At 51.1% G+C, this 18,302-nt stretch overlaps 1 protein-coding gene across 3 annotated transcripts in view; it reads left to right on the forward strand.

Moving 5' to 3' along the window:
• Positions 1–18,302, forward strand: part of KAZN (kazrin, periplakin interacting protein) — a 1,126,623-nt gene that overhangs the window by 226,153 nt on the left and 882,168 nt on the right. The gene's annotated exons all lie outside the window — the stretch shown is intronic.

Below are 18,302 nucleotides of genomic sequence, written 5' to 3' on the forward strand. Positions count from 1 at the left end.
GGTAGGCTCTTCATGACAACGCTTCCAAGAAAGGTGGTGAGTTTACATCAGGTGATGAATATAAGGAAAGTCAGGGCCCTTTGCTGGCCAGCCGGTGCTTTAACCTCAGGAATGCCCTTGTGTGTTAGGACACAGGTCAGGAAACACCTGTCTAAGGACAGGAGAAGAATCAATATTTAAAGAGCCGAGAGTTGATCCTCCCTCCCTTCCTTCTTCCTTTTCTTCATTCTTCTTCCTGTTTCCAGCATGCATGTTATTTGGGGATGGCCATAAAGTAAAGGGGAAATAATCACATGAAAACTACACCTATAGTCAACGTAATAATGGGAATCATGGCCACTGCTCCTGACCCCTGCCACTTCGCCACTTGCTATCCACTAGCCCCCCGCCAGCCCTGGGGTCCTGAGCCACTCCCGACTGTTTTTCTTAGACCCTGCTCACGCCTTAGTAACAGCCTTTCACTGAAGGCTCTTTAGACTCCCTGCTCCAGGTGGCCCCCTGAGTCCTGCCAGGAACCCGAGGCAATATGTGGATTAGAATCCACAGCCGAACTCCGGAGATGTGGTCATGTGTTGGGAGGTCCCCAAGAGTGCTCCTCGGTGGGACGGTTTGCCAGAAGGACTCGCAGAACTCATGTACAGTTGTCCTCACGGCCGTGACTTATTACGGCCAAAGGATCCAAAGCAAACTCAGCAGAGAGGAAAGGTGCATGGTGCCCAGTCTGGGGAAGCCGGGCACAGGCTCCCAAGAGGCCCCCTCTCTGCGGAGCCACACGGCATGTGCTTAATTCCTCTGGCAGGGGGTGGTGACAACACGTCTGAAACGCTGTCAACCAGGAACACTCGGAGACCTGGTGCCTGGGGGTTTTTCCTGGGGACTGTTCATGGAGGCCACACCCCCTACCTGGCAGGTACCCAGACTCCAGACTCCCAGAGGGAAAGCAGGTGTTCAGCCTGAACCGCATTATTTGTACAAACAGCTTAAGCACCGAGTGCCACTCTTATGTAGGAGATGTTGGAATTCTCCCCAGCCGCAAGCCCCCAGATGCCCGCCAAGGGCCAACTTTGTAAGCAGACCTTTCAAAGAGTAGCAGTCACGCCTGCCACGTTAACGACTTTCTGCACAGCTGGGAACCACTGTGCCACCATTGCCGAAGTGTGCCCTCTGTTGTGCAAGGCGCTGCATCTGGAAGAGAGCTGCAGTCATTTCTTTGAATGACAGCAGCTAAAGTAAATACTGCTTTTAGTCTCGTTTCGGCAGATGGAAAGTCTGCTCACCGTGATACGGCGAGTATGCGGTGAAGGCAGGATCTGAATCCTGGTTTCTCAGACTGCAAAGTCGGTTAAAGGCAGGGGAGGGGTGTAGGGAGGCAAGCAGGGATTGGAGGAGGGAGAAAGTGTGAAGAGTATTTATTTCCAGGAGGCAGTATCATGGGTGATTTCTAGTTTCTTCTTGGCATCGGTATTGTCTGTTTTATACCCAACGGTTTAATCAGGAAATTTAAAAAATAGTTTTATACAGAACTTGTGGTGACTCTCCTTTAATATATAAATAAACCCAATTATAAAGGCAGATTAACTGTCGGGATGCAAATGAACGCTGCTAAATTACTTGAAGACAGTTTGTTCTCTTAAGCAGGTTAAATATGCTCCTTGCGATGCTGTTTACACATTGCGTTTGCTTAGCAAAACCTTTCCTCCTCGATATGGCAAAGGTAAACGTCAGCCCGGCCCCGGCTGAATCAGCCCAGAGGGTAGCGCTCCTGATGAATAATCATCGCAAATGAGAGATCCCTCTCCCAGCAACCCACAAACCTCCCAAGCTAGGAAGGTACTTCATTTTTTAATAGCGTCAGATAAAAAAGGATGGCACTTAATTCTTACCAACTTCGGTGACCGAGGGCCTGGCGTCCTACCCGTGGGATATTATTTCGTGGGACTTCCAACAAATAAGTCAAGGAGAGAAAGACCAGCTAGACCCAAAGCAAACTTTGAACCGCACCACGTCCAGGGTCCCGGGGAAGCCCCACTCCGCGCCTGGAATAGATTTCCCCACCCACAAGGCCTCCCTGTGCTGCTCAGGAGAATCCTGGAGGCTCAGTGACTTAAACTCTGGCAGAGAGAGCACCAGGGAAAGGAGTGGGTGATCTGCGCTCCGAGCAGCTGTCCCCCTGCCTTTCGTTTGGCAAATCACTGCTGGCGTCCTCTGTGGTTCAGCCTGGCTGCCCTGCCTGGGGACATCAGTGGGCTCCTCCTCTGTGATTACGGTCTTCCGCCCAGGTGCCCCTGGGGTCCTTTGAGGTGAAATCCGTGCAGCCCTGTGTATTGGCTGCGTGTGACTGCTGTGTTAATTTGCGAGAGCTGCCACAACTGAGTAACAGACTGTGCAGCTCAGACCTTCCAGATGTACTGTCTCATCGTTCTGGAGGCTACAAGTCTGAGACACACACATTAGCAGGGTTAGCTTCCTTCTGAGGCCTCTCTCCTTGGCAGGCACACGGCCGTTTTCTCCCTGTGCCTGCGCGTGGTCTTGTCTTGTCTTTGCGTGAGTCCCTGTCCCAGTCTCTCCTCCCTCCCCCTCCTCCTTCTCCTTCTCCTCCTCCTCCTCCTCCTCCTCCTCCTCCTCCTTCTTCTTTATTGAGAGAGGGAGATAGCACAAGTAGGGGAGAGGGGCAGAGGAAGAGGGAGAGAGAGAATCTCAAGCAGGCTCCACACTCATTGTAGAGCCCGACACAGGGCTCAGTCTCACGAACCGTGAGGTCATGACTTGAGCCAAAATCAAGAGTCAGACGCTTCACTGAGCCACCCAGGCATCTCCCCAGTCTCCTCTTATAAGGACATCGGTCATATGGATTCATGTCCACCCTAAGGACTTCATTCTGCCTCTTTAAAGACTGTGTCTCTGGGTCATGAGGGTTATGACCATAAGTGTATGACTTTGGAGGCCAGGGGGTTCAGTTCAGTTCGTAACAGCTGCTGTAACAAGTTACCACTAATGCATCAATTTAAGGAGCACACATTTATTACCTTACGGTCTGTGGGTCAGAAGTCAGACCCAGGTCTCACTGGGCTAAAATCAAGTATCAATAGCTCATTTCTGTACGCTGTGGGTAGCATCCGTTTCTTTGCCTTTTCTAGCTCCTGGAGGCCCCCTTCCTCCTCCATAATCACATTCCCCTCTGACACCTGTTCTGGCCTCTTTTCCACTTTTAAGCACCCTTGTTGGTTATGTTGGGCCCACTGGTCAATCCAGGGTAATCTCCCTCCTGGAAGGCCTACCGATTAGCAACCTTAAATCCACCTACAACTTTAGTTCTCCTTTGCCATGTAACCTAACATGTTCACAGGTTCCTGGGATTAGGGTGTAGACATGTCTGGGGGCACATTATTCTACCAAGCGGGCTCCCATAGCCTGTCTATTAACACAGATCATCTCTCCATAGTAATGCTCCCCAAGTGCAGGGGGAGAAGTCTCTCTACTTTGCAGGAAAATGGACAAAAATGACCTTATTAATTAATGTAGAGTTTTCCAGGAGTGCCTATGTAGGGTTGATGGGATTTTAGGAGAGAGGGGGGCCATTATGGCAAGGGAGGTGGGTTCTGTCTTGTCTCCACACTACGTGGGGTATAACTCGAGAAGGGGCTGGTGAAGGAAGGGGAACCCCACTGTGGAGCTGGTGTGGAACCCAGTTCAGCATCTCTGTGCCACGTGGCCCCGTGGTCCTGCTGCCCCTCCCATAGGATCCCGTTCACCTCCTGGAGCTGGATGGGTCTGTCCTCAGCTCTTGGCCCTTCCTCCCCCATAAGCTGTGCAAACACCTTCTCTCCTCCTAAGGGGAAATTATTTGCCTTAGCTGGGCAGTTATCCATTTTGCTTCTGAAAACCTTCCCAAGGAGCATTTGACACACAAGCAAATATGTTGATGGCGGGGGGAAGGGGAAGAATTTCCTGCCATCTGGTTTAGAAAAGGTGGTAAGGAACGTTTTCCTGTACTTCCATCACTGTAGAACGGAAGTGGAGAGCTGGAAGGGACCCCATCCCAGTCTTCCAGGGTAGGAGCCCTAGAATCGTGGATGACACCAGGAAAGCGGCTACTTTGTGGCCATCCTAGAACTTGAACCCCAGATGTCTCAACTGTGAATGTAGTGTTATTTCCACTCCTTTATAAAGGTTTCTTCCCCCCTAAACACTTAATATTCACCTTGTGACTATTCTATTTGGTGGATGTTTCCAGGAATTAATACCATTTGTCAATTTTCAGAGCAGGTAACCAATTTCTTTGTCCTTCTTGAAGGAATGAGCCATCTACTTTTGTGTTTGTTGAGTGGTTTCATTTTATTCCTAATGTCCTTCTACTGTTTATCTAATTCAGTTTTCTTTTGGCCCTTATTCCCAAAAGTATTTATTTTATCCTTTTTATTTTTTTTTGGCAGTTGCATGGATTTTTTGTTAAGTCCCCCCTCAGTCCTTTGTGGTTTGAGTCAGAGCGTCACTAGATACATGAATTAAATATCTCCCTTTTCTGCAAAGGGTGGTTTTTGTTTGAACTCCTGTAGTATCGTGCCTGTGTATCTCATGGTGATACATTATGTTCTAGTTTACTTTTAGGCACCCACAATGTGGCAAGTTCTGTGCTAAGCCGGAGACACAGACCCTTGGCATCCAGGAGCTGTCAGCCTGGCAGAGAGAGAAGGACATAATTCAGTTACATGAATGAGCACACAGTTACAAACCGAGAGAAGCAACCTGAGAGAAGGAGTAGGGTCTCTTGAGTGTGAATCACAAAAGGAACAAACCTGACCTGCGGGTAGAGGCCGGGAAGGGTTGGGGAAGGCTTCCCCTTGGCGAAGGGTCGGAGCGTGAGGAACGTTGGGCAAAGAGAAGACATTCCATATAGAAGAGACTATGTGCAAAAGCCCTGGGGTAGAAGGGGATTTGGTATGTTTGTGGGAGTGTTCTTTTCCTTCTGGTTGTCTGGTTCCTGATCCAAACATGACTGAGGTTTGCCCTGGGAACTCTGTGTTTCTGAGTCCTGCCCATACCTTGCCTGGACGTTATGCCCTGAACCTATTGGTTTTTGAAGAATGGCTTTACCTGGGAACATCCATCCAACAGCGACCGCATAGAATACAGCCAAAGAGACAAGCATCTACTTTGCTTCTGGCGGAAGAGTCCCTTCTGGAATGCCAGACGATGCACTTGGGAGAGATTGACATCAGGGCTGGATGTGAGGTGATGGGAAGGATATTTTCAACCTAATAAATGACCTCTTTCTTCACCCTTTCCCCCATCCTTGTAGCAATCTTTTCGCACAAGATAACTTGAAATTGTCTTAGGCACTATGACACAGCCACATGGCATTTTCGAGAGAAAAACAACAGATGATTGGAAAATTAGGAGGAGGATGCTTCACACTGAATTCTCCATCCTGCCACGAAGGAAACCAGCCCAGGCAGAAAAAGACCTAAACTCTCCCCCTTTGGGAATCGGAAGAGTTGCTAAGGATTCTCGAAACCTGACAAAACCCAACACCACTCTGACCAAGCTTTGTTTTCAGAGCAAACAAAGGGATGTTGTGTCCACAATCCCCAGGTGGCCTTAGAAAATAGATTTAACAGCTGCGGCGGGCGGCAGGGGCTCGGCCAAAACTTGTTGTATATTTAGAACAAACAGCCTCCAGGAAAACTAGTCTGTGTCCATACGCGGCTGCTTAGCGTAGTCCCTCTGGAATGATCCCATCCCTTTTGTCAGCCTACCCCTCCCCCCTCCTTCCCTGCCTTCAAGGACTGCATCATTTTGCCGCTTCTCTCCACATCCAAACCCCCAGTTTCCAGTGGGGTCGATCTCGAGAGTAAATCTGATTTTCAATTGATGACCGCTAAGGTTTGGTGACGGATGATGCCTGTTATTCTTGGAGAGGTGTTTTCCTTTCGGTGGCGTGAGTTAAGTCAGGTGAGTCTCCGCTCCGTGGGATAGCAGAAGGTGTGGGGGCCATATTTTAAGATGAGGAGTTTGGAGGCACCCGGGTAGCTTAGTTGGTTAAGCCTCTGACTCTTGATTTCAGCTCAGGTCACGATCGCTCACGATGCGTGAGACTGAGCCCCGTGTTGGGCTCTGCTCTGACAGTGTGGAGCCTGCTTGGGATTCTCTCTCTCTCCCTTCCTCTCTCACTCTCTGCCCTTGTCCCACTCACTTTCTCTCTCAAAAAATAAACATTACAAAAAAAAAAAAGCCGAGGAGTTTTCCCCAGCAGCCCTAACACGGGAGGGTTGCAGCCAGTGCCCATGCATAGCATTTGGCCAGCATCCGTGGGATCAGTGCAAGAAAAATGCATCGCTTTTTGCCAGTTTTCCAATAATACACCCAACCATCCTGTTCTTCCTCCCTCCCTCATTCTCGCTCCCTACCTGTTCTCCGAGGTGCAGATGGCAGCCTGGCTTGTCGTCATTGATTTCTCTCCCCAGGTTCTTCAGCTGCCCGGGTGAGAGGGCTGGCATTTCCCAAATCGAAGATCCTTTCTCTGGTCCCTGACGTCACTCCCCGCGGTCCTCACTTGGCCCCTGGACCCAGTGGAGCTTGGGAGCACGTAGGGTCAGCTGGCTGCTGGACAGCCAGCGATTTGTGTCGTAGCCACTCAGTTATTTCCCACTAGCCCAAGATTGTTCTTGCCTGCTTCATTTTCTCCCATCAAGATCCCCCTTTTCGGGGCGCCTGGGTGGCTCAGGTAGTTAAGCGTCTGACTCTTGATCTTGGCTCAGATCATGATCTCTCGGGGTCGTGAGTCTGAGCCCCGTGTCAGGCTCCGTCCTGACAGTGCAGAGCATGCTCGGGATTTTCTCTCGCTCTCTCCCTTTACCTCGCTTGCTCTCTCTCAAAAATAAATAAAAATTAAAAAGAAAAGGATCCCTCTTTCTTGCAGGAGGACCTAATTAGAGTAATTCTTTTCCCAGCCCCATGCAAACCTGTCTTTATGGGAGGGAGAGTGGCTGAGATGAACACGTTGGCAGGACTGGGGAGGCCTCGGGGAAGAAGGACACGGGGCTCAATGTGTGTACGTTGTGGTTCTCACGCTGCTTCTGCTCAAGGCCCCTTCGGGTGCTTTCTCCAGTCACCTGGGGGTGTGAAATATAGGGGCGAGTCTGCTCACGATGAGTGAGGTGGAGACCCTGTGGGGCAGTGCGGGGGGAGGCCCTTTCTGGACCAGATCGTGGCGCGTAAACCCAGGAGCTGTGTGTGCTGGGCAGGGTGCCCCAGAGAAAATGTGCCTTGTTGGGGACTTTCCAAGTGGGGAAGGAAACACGGCAGTGCCTCAACCCTGTAGGTGCAGCGTGTCCACCCAGATTCAAGAAACCTGCCTGGCTCACTTGTCCCACCCCAGCTTTATGGGCTCGAGCAGGTGATTCCTCCTTCTGTGCCTCCCGTACAAAGCGAGGGGGCTGGGCCAGGTTTCTCATACCCTCTTTTCTGCTAATTTCTGAATCTACCTAGATTTGACCAACCTCCCAACTCGCCCTCCACATTATTCGTTCTGAAACACACGGTTGACCAAGGTTCTCTCCTGCTTAAAATATATCTGCGGGTCCCTCGAGGCGAAGCCCAAGTTTCTTAGCAGGGCGTGTCCATGGCTCGTGAAGACCTGGTCCCTGTGGCCTCTTTCCCTCCTGCCCCTTCTTCCCGTTGCCTGCGTTCCAGCCGTCTTGGACCACGTGGCATTCTGGAAGCTGGCCGTGGCCCCTGGTCTCTGTGAATGCCATTTCACCCCCCCGACCCCCCACAACTAGTGGCAGCCAGCACTCCTTCCCCGGGCTGCGTGTTATTCACCCTCGGGTCTCAGCCGGAAAGTCCGAGATGGCTCGTGTCCAAGGTGCTCGTCGATCTGCTCCTGTCGTAGCTTTTGCTCTGCAATAGTGTGGTTCCCCGTTTACTTTTCTGTCTGCCCCTCCTCCCCCCACAACAAGTTCTAGGTACCTCGAAGGACGGGACAGTGCCCCGTTTGCACCGAGCCCCCCATTTCTAACACGGCGCCTGGCATGCGGCAGACAAGCAAGCGATACATGTCACGTAAACCACGTTTAAGTGGCTCTTCTGCCGCCCCGAGCGTGGCTTCATGCCCGGCGTCCCTCCCTCCCCGGAGGCAGGCTGTGGGCCACGTGGCGGATGCTCCCCGGTGAATTGACTCAGGCTGTTTCTCAGTGGTGGTCGTTCCACTTTCCCAAACACCCGGCCACCTCTCAGGGTGCAGGTGCGGGCCTGGACTCGGCGTGTGCCCTGCCCTCTCACGTTTCCCCGAGGTGACCCTTTGTCTTCAGAACGAGCTGGGAATCGCGCGGACTTTCCTGTCTGTCCCTCTTCTGAAGTACCAGGCCGACGCGCCATCCAGCACGCACGTCCCGTTTTAGATCCTTTCTGGCAAGCTGATTTCCTGTTCCCATTCAGTCAATCATCTCCCATCTTTGGCAGGAAGGAGAACACACAGCTTTGCATGTGCCAACCCCAACATATTTCTAATTCCATCAAGCGTGGCTGGATGTGTGCCGCGTATGCGGTAGGATTTTAAGACGCTTTAAAAAAATCACGTGTGAGTGTTTCACGGCCAGGACTAGGAGCGCACAGACTGCACTAGGAATGCGGTTGGGCCACGCCTCCATCCGCGAATCATTCTTAGCCTTTTGAGTTAAGGACCAAAGTCCCGGCGGCTAGTAGGGAAGAGGCCGCACTGCTGAGATCCTGCCACACAGATGGCACTTGGGAACTGGGCACCAAACATCCCCAAGTGGTGATCTGAAGATACAATGGGCACGGGGCGCCTGGGTGGCTCGGTCGGTTAAGCATCCGACTTCACCTCAGGTCCTGACCTCACGGCTCCTGGGTTCGAGCCCCGCGTGGGGCTCTGGGCTGACGGCCCGGAGCCTGGAGCCCGCTTCGGATTCTGGGTCTCCCTCTCTCTCTGCCCCTCCCCTGCTCACACTCTGTCTCTCTCTCAAAAATGAATACACATGAAAAAAAAAATGTTTAGTTAAAGTCAAAGTGCATTGGGCTGGAGGACAGCGTTAAATCCCGAGTGGAGTCATGAGACTTGGCTGGGTGTTCCTGGTCCGTTCCGTGCGGGGAAGAATTCACAGGGCGGACAAAGGAGCTTGAAGACGGCTGGGCTAGTGGCCTTTAGTGGCGACGATGATCCCTTTCTCCATTTCAAACCCTTATGATGCTCTGAAAACTCGCCCTCCTCCGAAGTTCCTTTTCACCACAGCCAAGGACTTTGATGTGTATCTGAGGGTGTGTGTGTGTGTGTGCGTGTTTGTGTTTAAATCTTCTTTTTCTCCCGTCACTTTTTTTTTTTTTTTTTTTAGCTCATTTTGAAGTTGCTGTAGGTGCCTGCCAGGACTCATGGCCTCCCTTCCTCCTTGTCCTTGATTCTCTGCTGCGACCCTTAATGTCCTTTACGCCATGTCAAGAGTGCTTTTGCGCCTTACCCTCCTTTCTCCACGCCCTGAAATTTTCCTTCCTCTTCCTCTTGGAACATAAATGTGCTTTCCTGCCTGCACCGCCCGGCACCGACCTGATGGCAACGACTCCCGTTTGCAGCAGCCTTGGACAGGTGTCGGCCGAGACTGGAGCTGCCCCTCCATTCAGCCTCCTCTTCAGCCCCGGGGGCCCCCTCCCCCAAACGCCAGTCCTTATCAGAACAGAGACATCACGTGGTAGCTGCGTCAAAACTCGATTCAGGTTGTCCCTTTGCTTTCCTGACGGCTGTGAAAATCTGTTCTGAGAGGGCAGAGGATTCCCCCCCCCGCCCCGGCCCCCCGCCTCCCACTTGAGCCTCTGTGAAGCCTCTCTTTCCTTGCCACCCTATTTCGGTCTCTTCGCTTCGGTCCTCAGCTGGATCCTGGTGTTACACTGCACACATTGACCTAGCAGAGCAATAATATGTTATGATTAATAAGTGGCTTGACAGGCAGGAAAAAAGCAGATCTTATTCATTGCCTCAGCGGTGCTGTGCACATTTGCTGTTTTTTGAAAAATGGATGTAGTCAGCAGGATGGTTTTTGTCTAGCTCCTTGGCCCTCCACCCCCTGCTTCGGCTAGAGACGGCATTCCTTTTCACCTGCAAAGGCCAGGCCTGCAGCTTCTAGGGAGGCTTGATACCTTTCTAACCCTTAGGAACTCACGGTTTTGGAAGCTGCATCCCGCATCACACATCAAGTGCGATTTTGTGTAACTGTATGAGAATTTAGACGCCAGGGGCGCCGGGATGGCTCAGTCGGTGGAGCGTCCGACTTCCGCTCAGGTCCTGATCTCACGGTTCATGGGTTCGAGCCGGGCGTCGGGCTCTGTGCTGACAGCTCGGAGCCTGGAGCCCGCTTCGGATTCTGTGCCTCCCTCTCTCTTGCTGCCCCTCTCCTGCTCATGCTCCATCTCTCCCTATAAATAAAAATGTTAAAAAAGAGTTTTTAAAAAGAATTTAGACTCCAGTTGCATTTGGCCTGTTGGCATAACGCATACCAGGCCCTCTCCTGAGCACATACAAGTATGACACACACAATTCACAGCCGTGCTAGGGGCAAGATGCTCCTATGATGGGAATAATTTTTTTTTCTATTTTGTTGACCTATATTGTATGTTTATCTGTCTCTTTTACTGGGTTTTATTTGCATGATTTAGAATGATTTTTTTCTTAATTTATTTTCAATGCTTATTTAGTTTTGAGAGACAGAGTGCAGGTGGGGGAGGGGCAGAGGGAGACGGAGACACAGAATCCAAAGCAGGCTCCAGGCTCTTAGCTATCAACCCAGAGCCCGATGCGGGGCTCGAACCTGCAAACTGTGAGATCGTGACCTGAGCCGAAGTTGGATGCTTAACCGACTGAGCCACCCAGGTGCCCCTAGGATGATTTTTTCCTAGGTTTCCAGAGTTGTTTTTCCCTTGACATCATAGGTTCTAGCTGCGTGATCTTTAATATGGGAGCCCTGAGCCATCTGTGGCCACGAAGCACGGGACTGTGGCTGTTCCAGCTGTGATTGGTAAAATGCACTTTGAATTTCAAAGACTCAGTACAGGGAAAAAAAGAACGTGTAATACCCTATTAATGTCTCTCTGTATTAACTACATGTCAAAACAATAATGATAACATTTTGGATATGTTGGTTTAATATATGATTAAGATGAATTTCACCTGCTTTCCTTTCCTTTTGTAGTGAGGCTACTAGAACATGCAAATTGCACCCATGGCTCCTACTCTCTTTGTGCCCACAGAGTTGCTCTAGAGAGCATACAAGAGGGCGTGGGCTCACAATGGCCCCCGTTGGTTTTGCCTTCACTTGAAAGACACCAGTGCTTCCAGGGAAGGCAAAGCGTTCATCTGATACCATTTCTACTACTGACCTTGATTGAGGGCCCACCCTGCACCAGACATCAGGCACAATGCTGAAGATGCGGGGAGTTGGGCAGGAGAAACAGCATCTGTGTCTCGGGCTTGTGCATCGGGGCCCCTGCTCAAGGGCAAACGTGATTACCTGCCTTGCCCGCTAAGCTGGGGGGTTCTGGGCGGGGTCTGCGCCTGAAGGATGTGGTTCCTTCTTATTCACACAAAGCAGCCTTGTCCCTTTGAGGGGGCAGGAGTTGTGTTTGCCCAACAGGGCATCTTGAACAGGAGTCTCTATGGGCATCACAGCCCTGTCTGCCGCCACCGAGCAGGTGCACTGGGCGCTGCTTTCTGGGGCTCCATGCCTATTACCCAAACTCTGCCTAGGTTCTAACCTCTGGCCCAAATCCCTGAGCCCAAGACCCTCCAGGCGTAGAGCTCAGCCTTGTCCGACCACAGGCTGGTGACCCATGGCCAGTTCTGTAGACTGGCCTCTGTCAGGCAGGCCAGCGAGGCTCCTCCTTTGTCCTCTTTTCAGTAAAAAACGATCTTGTTCTTTTCTGTTTTCTTGATTCCCTTCTCCAGAACGCAGGCTCTGGACGGTCCACGTTCGGACACTGGAACATATGGAGGCTTGTTGTGGGGAGTGAAGGCCATCGCGCCTGGTTGGGGCGGGAGCTGTGTGCATGCCTCGGGCTCCCTTGGGTCATTGGACCTGGTCATCTGTCTCAATTCCAAGATTTCCTGGCTCGACTTTTAGGGGCATAGACTTTGCTTGGATCATGCTACACCCGCTCCCCTCCCAAGCGATGGGGACACAGCTGCACTGGTCCCTCGGCCCTGGTGACTCCCCTGTGTCTCTGCCATCCCGTTAGCCTTGCTTTTTGTTTTCTTTCCACCTTTTCTGAGGCACCACGTTCTTTACTGTATCTCAGCTCCTAGTCCTGTGCCTGGTAGAACATTCTTGACAGTGGTGCACTGAGCACCCTTGCCGCCTAAATGCAGACGGCAGAGGCCGCACAAAGAAGGCAAAGACTTGCTTGTCACTCGCCGCCACCTCGGGTTTGAAGGCCAAAGACTTTGTCCAAGTAGCTCAAAATGACACCCCGTTTCCCCTTCTCCAGGTATTTTTTTCCTTTTGAGCCACGCTCTGGAATCTTTAACTCAACCTTCACTTTCTGCCTCCCATCTATAGAGAATTCTCCACACGCCTGGAGGCAGGTGTCGTTTATTTCTGTGTAGCTACTCCTGGGTCTGCTGCGGACGGTATCGCCACATCTTGGATGGTGTGTTGGTCAGCTTTCCAGTTGTTCTCAGTGAGTGTATGTTGAGGGCTCTGAGCCAGCTCTGCCTGGGGGAAGCCAGGCAGCCATTCCTGCCTTGTGATCCACACCATTTATTAAGCCTGGTGTGTTCACTTACTGCACCCGGGCTGGCTGGTGGGGCCGGAGGATTGATCAAAAAGAGACCGAAGGCTCCCCAAGCCCCAGGGATGTTCACGAGCCCAAATACTTCTTGTAGACAGGGAACAGGGCAATTGTGCAGTAGGCATTGGTAAAGGACCACTTGCTACGTGTTGGCTCCACAGCTCTGTGAGTCCTACAGGGCTCAGAGGACACAAGCCCAGTGAATCGCTGGGCCTTCGGCATTGCACCTGCCCAGGAGGAAACCCAAGGTGCATGCAGTGCTTTCGTGGACCAGGGTGCAGTTAACCACCGTGTCGCCTCACAGCTCTGAAGATTTTCCATGGGAGTCGTTAAAGCAAAAATCCACGTCGTGATGGCTCTGAGCTCTCCAATCACTTTATTTATTTTTGATTCTTTTTTTTCTTTGTTTTATTTTTTTAATAGGACATGTAGCCATGAACAGGCTTGTGATTGATCAGGGAAGGCATTCAGCTCAGCTTTAATGAGCCACCATGTTGCTTTGACCTGGTCATGCAAGTGATTCTCTGGCAAGTGTGTGGCCAGGGCAGAGGAGAGGGGCCGTTGTCACCAGCAGGGGGATTGAAGCTGAATTCTTTTTGTATGACAGTGACAACGCTGCAGAGTTCTGCCCCCCCCCTCAAATTTTGTTTTTTAACTGTTTCTTAGAAGCGAGTGACCCTTTATTCGGAGGACTGTCTGAGACTTTATGTGCTTGGTTTTAGCACTTTTCACACCTTTTGGAGAAGTCATTTCAACTAAGGTGAACTGTGCCTAGGACAGTTGCTGCCCTTTCCTAGGCGGGCTTTTATTTATTTTTTTAATTTATTTTTATTTTTTTTATTTATTTTGAGAGAGAGAGAGCGCGCGCGCGCAAGTAGGAGAGGGGCAGAGAGAGAGGGAGGCAGAATCCCAATTAGGTTCCATGCTGTCAGCACAGGGCCCGATGCAGGGCTTGAACTCCCGAACCACGAAATCATGACCTGAGCCTAAATCAAGGGTCGGACGCTTAACCGACTGAGCCACCCAGGTGCCGCCTTCAGCTGGGTTTTAGGATGCACATCAGACCTGTCACTGCTGCTTCAACCCTCCGTGGCTGTCCACCCTACACAGAGCAGAAGCCCCACCCCTCATGGCTGGTTTCTTCTCTGTGCTGGGACAGCCCAAGTTCCTTCTTGCCTCAGGGCCTTTGCACCAGCTGGTCCTCCTGCCCAGAACTCTCTTTCCTTTGTCACCCGCTTCTTTCTTGTCTCTTTTTTTAGGTCTGTGTTTAAATGTCACTTCTTCGGCGATGTCCTCCCTGACCACCCTATCTACAGAAATGACTTCCTCCTCCAATATATTCTCTGCCACAGCATCCTTTGTGTTTCCTTCAACGGACGTACAGCAGTTTGTAATGGTCTTACTTATTCATTTGCCTGTATGTTCTCAGCCTTACCCCAGCCGACCAAGAATAAGTGGGTACATTCTGCAGACCCAAAGTGGCCCACCACTGGTTTTTATAAGTAAAGTTTCATTGGAACACGGCCACTCTGATTCTTTTACTGTTGTCTGTGGTTGCTTTCCTGCCGCAGTGACAGAGTTGAGTAGTTGCTGTAGAGGGCCGTAAAGCTGGTGACATGTACTAGCTGGCCCTTTACAGAAAAGCTTGTTGATCATTGCTCAAGATCATGTAGTTCGTGTGGTCACCTTATTTTGCTGGACTTGTTAACTGCTCTCACCACGACCTAGTACACTGCCTGGCACACAGCAGGTCTCCAGTAAGAATAAACAGGAAGGAAGAGAGGGAGGGAAGGAGGAAGGAAGGAAAGAAGGGAGGGAGGGAGAAAAGGAGGCCTCTGGTTTTTCTGTACTGCTCTCTTTTCTACACATCATCTTAGCTCAGCAACCTATTACTGGCTCCATGAAGTATGTGTTGTGGAGACACTGAATCATACTCTTGGTTTTGAGATCAGGGCTCCATAAATGGAGTAGGCGCTGTAGCCAGGGTTGTAGAAATGCTTCCCACCCACGAACGAGGCATCCAAACTCCTGAGTTCCTTTCGAACCTTTGGCTGCTCACAGGCAGAATCATTTCCGGTGACCCTCACTTTTATAAAAGCCCCTCCCCCTCCACGACTCTGCAACAACCTGAATGAGCCGAGAAGCAGATTCTCCCCTGGACCCTCCTGTGACAGTGTAGCCCAGCCCGCACAGGATTTCAGCCTTAAGGGACCACGAAGAAAGGCCTCACCCACGTCTACCTGCTTCTGACCTACAGAAACCAGGCGATCATAAATGGGTGTTGCCTGAAGCTGTTAAGGTCAGGGTAGTTGGTTGCATAGCAACAGACAACTAAGACACCATAGAACCCTGAATAGCATCCACGGGGGAGATAGGTTTGCTGTCCGGCAGAAAGGTCTGAGCGATTCCCCTTCGGGGAGCTGGCTTGGCCTTTCATTAGCTCTATGACCATGAACAGGTGAACTCTCTAAGCCTCAGTTTCCCCATCTGTAAAAAGGGAGGATGATAATAACAACTTCCTCCCTCTAGCTCTCACAGACAGTAGTAAAAGAATCAGAGTGGCTGTGTTCCAGTAAAACTTTATTTATAAAAAGCAGTCAATGAGATAATGCATGCAAAGCATCCAGGGCAGTGTTGGGCCAGGCCTGGACAGAAGCTTCTCCACTTTCTCTATGTGCACCCTCTCTCTAAAGTCTGACTCTTTATTCCTACGTGCAGATTTGTCTCTGGGGAGGGGCGTCTGAGTGGCTCAGTCGGTTGAGTGTCCGACTCTTGATTTTGGCTCAGGTCATGATCTCGTGGCTTGTGGGATCGAGCCCCTCATCAGGCTCTGCACTCACAGCATAGAGCCTGCCTGGGATTCTCTCTCTCCCTCTCTCTCTGCCCCCTGTCCTGCTCACACATGTGCTCTCTCTCGCAAAATAAATTTAAAAACATTAAAAAAAAAGATTCTTCTCTGGGGAGAGGCTCCTTCCTTCACGCCCTCCTGTCCTCAGCATCAGGGACCCCCGTGCAGTTTCAGGGCTGGCTAAGTATTATCACAGCCGTGGAGTTGCTTGGTCGTCAGCTGCTTCTCTGGTATAAAAACAATGCATTTACTGTCTTCTGGGGAGTTGGGGCTGGCAGAGAAGGCAGATGTTCAGTGGCAAATGCCCTGTTAACACTGTGACATGCAGCTTAGGGATAATGAGAAGGAAGACACAATATTATATTACATTCTTAGCTGAGCTTTTCAAATTCCGTACCTATACAGATAGTGACTCGTAAAGAACATTCACACAAAAATGCAGATGCACAATTAGCCAGGGCTTTGAGGTCAGACAAATGAGGGTGACAGTCGATGCCATTTGTTAAATGCTTAGCCTGTGCTTGGCATTTCTCTAAGATCTTTCCATGTTTACGTTGATTTTCCCTGTTTTACAGATAAAGGGAATGGAAGCTCAGAGAGATTAAGTCACTTTCCCAGAATTGCACAGCTAATGAATAAAAGGTCTGAGATGAGGACCCAGGCAGTCTGGCTGCAGAGTCTGAGCTCCTGACCGCAGTGCTGGGGGAGCCATCTGAGCTCTGTGCTGACTAGCCCTATGGCCTTGAGCAACCATTGAACCTTTCTGAATCTTTGTCCCGTGAGAGTTTTGGTGAAAACCCAGTTCAATCATTCGTGAAAAGGGCTTTGCACAGTGGAAGCTCTCTAACAGCAGTGGAACAAAGAAGACAATGGGAATATCTATTTGTGGGTGACCGGTGGCCTTCTGAGTTTGAGAGCCATTGCCCTGAACCTGCCTCCTAGTTGCGGAAGAAGGGCGAATCTCAGCGAGGGTTTTGGGAGAGGCACTGAATCCCGGCAGTGAATGTCCGGGGGAAGGCACTCTTTCACCATAGCTCAGCGAGTCGTCTGGGGCCCCCGGACTGAGCACAGTCTCCCCACGGTGCGGTCAGCCTCTCAGAGACCCTGTGCCCTGGCCTGCAGTGGTGTGGGCAGCGCCCAGAACCTGGTCTCATTAAGTCCCTCAGAGCCAACGTGGCTTGGTCACATGCAGGCCATGGAGACAGCAAAGAGGGGACCGAATTTGCCATATTTCAGCTGCTTGGCCACAGCAGGACATCCGTCTAGAGCGGGATGTTGGCCTTCCCCATGGCTGCCTTCTAACCCTGGGGGAGCAGGACGTGGCCCCAGGGGGGTTCCAGATTTAGGAAGGGAGGTGTTTTTGGGGTTTGGTGCCACTCTCTCTTCTATAGCCCAGATCTCTCTGGAACCCCTCGTCCCAGGCTTCTGGGTCATGTCCCTCCATCCCTACCCCCAATCTTTACCATCACACTGGGGCCCGCCCTGTCCTTGGGTGCCTTTCCTTCTTCCCTCCTGCATCCTCCGGTTTTCCATTAATGATGATAACGGGCTGATGGATTTCTCCTTTCACATATCAGGTTGTCACTTAAGTAGTAATTTTCAATACTCTCACCCCTAAAAGTGATGACACCGTGTCAGTTTAGACATGCATCCACATAGTTTTTAATCTAACTCTCACTGAAAGCTTACTACGTGCTAGAAAACGGTGAGCATTTCTAGCCTCGTGCCCAGTATGACCCCGTGAGGCAGGTGCGATTAGTCCCACGTGTGGATGACGAAACTAAGAGCCAGGAAGGGTAAATCGGTTTGCCCGGTGTTTGGAGGTGTGGAGTCTGGAATCCAGGTGCGTGTGCATCCCACGCCTTTCGCCGGCCTCTGTTCATGTCTGTCTGAGTCAGCTCAGGCTGCTGTAACAAATAGCACAGATGGGGTTGGGGGTTTAAGCAACAGATGTTTATTTCCCACAGTTCTGGAGGCTGGACATCTAAGGTCAAGGTCCTCACTGATTCAGTTTCTGGTGAGAATGGTCTTCTTGGCTGGTAGACTGCCATCTTCTCCCCGTATCCTCAGGGAGAAGAGAGATCAAGCCCTCTCTGTCTGTCTGTCTCTCTCTCTCTCCCTCCCTCCCTCCTTATAAAGTCACTAATCCCATCACAGGACCCCACCCTCATGACCTGTCTAACCCTAATTACCTCCCAAAGGCCCCACTCCAAATACCCCCACTTTGGGGGTTAGGCTTTGGTACGTGAATCTGGGAGACACAATTAGCAGTGTTTTGTGTGGAGGGGACTCAGCAGGTCTCCGTCGGGGTGGGGAGGTGAGGAAGGAACAACTTAACCCAACTGAATCCCAGCTCCTCCGCTGTGACCTTGAGCGTAACCTCAGAGTGACCTTGGCCCAGTCAGTTAGCCTCTCTGATCTTTGCTTTCCTCCCCCGACATGGTGAGCACGCAAACATTAGCTAATTAGCAACCAGTGCAGCAGGAGGGCCCAGCTCAGACCCCTTGGCCAGATGGGTGATGGTAACAATCGGTCATTGGTGTGTACTGTTTTCCAGTTTACAAAGAGGTTTCCACATGTGAGCTCAGCATGGGACTGCATTTCTTACTCCTCTGCTGACTTTAGAAACTTACCCAGAGGCCGGGGACACGAGATCAGGGCACGT

The sequence above is a fragment of the Felis catus genome, chromosome C1 (assembly GCF_018350175.1).
Source record: "Felis catus isolate Fca126 chromosome C1, F.catus_Fca126_mat1.0, whole genome shotgun sequence".
NCBI lineage: Eukaryota > Metazoa > Chordata > Mammalia > Carnivora > Felidae > Felis > Felis catus.